Source organism: Henckelia pumila, chromosome 1, assembly GCF_033568475.1.
Source record: "Henckelia pumila isolate YLH828 chromosome 1, ASM3356847v2, whole genome shotgun sequence".
In the NCBI taxonomy this organism is placed as follows: Eukaryota; Viridiplantae; Streptophyta; class Magnoliopsida; order Lamiales; family Gesneriaceae; genus Henckelia; species Henckelia pumila.
The window spans coordinates 103,305,599-103,309,296 of record NC_133120.1 but is presented as its reverse complement, the minus strand read 5'-3'; positions in this window follow the sequence as shown (position 1 = coordinate 103,309,296).

Sequence of the window (3,698 nt, the reverse complement as noted above, 5' to 3'; positions counted from 1 at the left end):
GTCGTGGGTATTAACTCGATGTATCGAGCAATATTTTTCCTGTAGTGACCCTGCATGGAATCACCTACTAACTGGCAACTAATAGCATGCATTAAACTTAATACAACAAAATTCTTAACAGAGTAAAAACGTGCAGAAACATAATCTATAGTTTACATAACAGCTTAGGAAAACATATCCAGGCTTAAATCTGTAGTGATACAACCATATCGAAGAACTTAAAAGTAACCATTATACAGCTAAGCAAATCCTGCTATATAAAATCCCCTGAAAAGCTCCGGCTTCCTAGTCCTGCCTCGAACTACCGGCTCCGTCCATCCTGCGACCTGCCCGTGGAATAAGGTGTCCAAGATAACAACTAGGACGTGAGCGCTAACGCACAGTACATAGACATGAGTAAACATATGTATATGATGCATGCAACATGATGACTGATAAATGGTCATCTGAAAAGTCATGCTCAGTACCGACACCAAATGAGTGCTGCCACCGCACGGATCAACCTTTGGGTGCAACCACACTCGTCTAATACACCAGAGTAGTCAGACATACATGTCCCCGCCGTTGCGGTACTCTCAGTGACACACTATCGAGTATAGAGCTGAGCGGCTCTATAATCAGGTATAACAAGGTATAGGCTCAATGTGTATGTGCACATGATATATGAATATATAAAACGGTAAAACATACATCATGCCACATAATAATGCCAAATAAATGCAACATATAAACATGTATACTCGCTGGAAATCTCAGTCAATGTGTATGTACCTAACACCGAAGTCTGAACTAATCTGGAAAAAGACAACCCCTAGCTGTCCTAGGTCAACTCCCGACCCGACCTGGTCTCAATCTTGACCCGAACTGGTCTCTTAGTCCGACCCCGCGCTCTTCCTTCCCGAGCTATTCCTTCCCAAATTCTCGAGCTACTATTTCCCTAGCTCCCGAGCTACTCTTTTCCGGGCAAAGATATGAAGTGAGATGGAAGTGATGTGAAAAATAACTGAATCCCCAGCTCCTATTTATAGACAAATATTTGGGGTCATCGAGATTCTTGAGCTGACGTCGAGACGTCCGAGCTCCTATAAGCACGCCATGTATCAGATGCTTGAGCTGAGTCACTACCATTATTGACAGCTCATGCTTAGGCGCCAACTGTCATTCATGCAAGCGTCCACACACCTGCCTGCCTGTCCTGGAGGGTTCGGGCTTCCCTATTAGCAGTTTGGGATTCCCTAGCAGCAGGTCGGGATTCCTTAGCAGCAGGTTGGGATTCCTTAATAGCAGTTCGGGATTCCCTAGCAGCTTTTCAAACTTCCTTAGTAACGAAATTCCCTAACAGGCGAACAGCAAAATTCCCTAGCCGTAGAATCCCTAGCAAGAGAATTCCCTAGCTAAAGAATCCCTAGCTATATAATCCCTAGCAGTAGATTCTCTAGCTGCTCATGTTTCTCTAGCTGCTCATATTCCCTAGCTATATAATCCCTAGCAGCATTTTCCCTAGCTGCTCATGTTTCCCTAGCTGCTCATATTCCCTAGCTGCAGTTCAGCAGTTTAGACTGGACCCTTAATCATTATTATCATATTATTATCTTAAAATGGAATCTGGGTTACTACATTCTCCCCACCTTTAGATATTTTGTCCGCGAAATAAAATCTAAAGACAAATTAAGATAACAATATGAAACAGAAAACCATGTCTTATTACAACAACGGTAATTACATCTTTACATGGTAATTAAAAGTACAAAGCAAACAACTCAGGATATTCTGCTCACATATGGCTTTCGGTTTCCCAAGTTGCTTCCTCAATGCCTCGGCGTTGCCACTGTACCATCACAAGTGGTATAGTCTTGTTTCGAAGAACTTTCTCCTTCCTGTCTAGAATACGGAGTGGTCGTTCAACATACGACAGATCTGGCTCTAGCTGAACTTCAGAAGACTGAATCACATGTGATTCATCAGCTATGTACTATCGAAGTAACGACACATGAAAAACATTATGTATACTGGAAAGAGATGGCGGTAACGCCAAACGATAAGCAACATCTCCGATCTTATCCAGTATCTGGAAAGGTCCAATGAAACGAGGTGACAACTTGCCTTTCACACCGAATCTCATCACCTTCCTTAAAGGTGATACTCGCAAGAACACATATTCACCAGGCTCAAACTGCAATGGCCTGCGATGAATATTAGCATAACAGGCTTATCTATCTTGAGCAGTTTTGATTCTCTGCTTGATCAAATCTACCTTGTCTACAATCTGCTGCACCAACTCAGGACCCTCGACTTGCCGTTCTCCTACTTCATTCCAGAATAACGGAGTACGACACCGTCGACCATACAATGCCTCGAAAGGTGCCATATCAATACTACGATGATAACTGTTATTGTAAGCAAATTCGATCAAAGGTAACTGATCCTGCCAAGATAAACCAAAGTCCATGACAGAAGAACGTAGCATATCCTCCAATGTACGAATCGTTCGTTCTGACTGCCCGTCAGTCTCCGGATGATATGCAGTACTTAAACTCAGAGTCGTACCCAACGTCTGCTGAAAACTACCCCAGAAACGTGAGGTAAATCGCGGGTCTCTATCACTGACTATGCTCACTGGAATTCCATGCAATCGCACTATCTCCTGGACATATAAGCATGCCATGCGATCATAAGAATACTCCCGATTGTAAGAAATGAAATGTGCTGATTTTGTCAGACGGTCAACAATGACCCAGATAGCATCACACTGACGCGAAGTCATAGGCAAGTGGGTGACAAAATCCATAGTTACGTGCTCCCACTTCCATTCGGGAATCTCAAGATTCTGCAGTAATCCACCTGGTCGTCGGTGTTCAGCCTTGACCTGTTGACAAACCGCAACATCAGGTACAACCACTTGATTTGATAAGCATAATAAACCATCTGCCTGATAATGGAATCCAGATGTATTAACTCCATTGGCTAGACGTGCCAAACGCTGAGTCTTAACATCAAATATCTGAGCATCTCTGATCCGAGAATACAATGCTGGCTCAGATAGAATAGTATACAATCGAATCCCATTTCTCCCTTTCTTGTGCTTGAGCGTAAAACTCAATGAACAGCACTCTTGAATCATATGTGAAGTAACTTCACTAGTCTGAAGTGTAGAAAATCTCACCTGCCGACTCAAGGCATCAGCAGTAAGATTAGCAGAACCTGGATGATATTTTATTTCGCAATCATAATCCTTCAGAAGATCCATCCAGCGTCTCTGTCACATATTCAAATCTTCCTGGGTGAATAAATACTTCAAACTCTTGTGATCCGTGAGTATCTCAAATTTCTCGCCATAAAGATAATGTCTCCAAATCTTGAGAGAAAATACAATGGCGGCTAACTCGAGATCATGTACTGGATAATTATTCTCATGTGTCTTCAACTGTCGAGAAGCATAGGCAATAAAATTTCCATGCTGTGTCAGAACACATCCTAACCCCTGACCAGAGACATCAGTGTAGACAACATAACCTCCCGATCCAGAAGGTAGAGCTAACACAGGTGTAGTTGTAAGACGTCTACGCAGCTCGTGAAATGACTCTTCACAATCCGAGGACCATATGAAGGAAACATTTTTCCGAGTAAGCTGAGTCAAAGGCCTGGCCAACTGTGCAAAATTCTCGATGAACCGACGGTAATATCCAGCTAGACCCAAG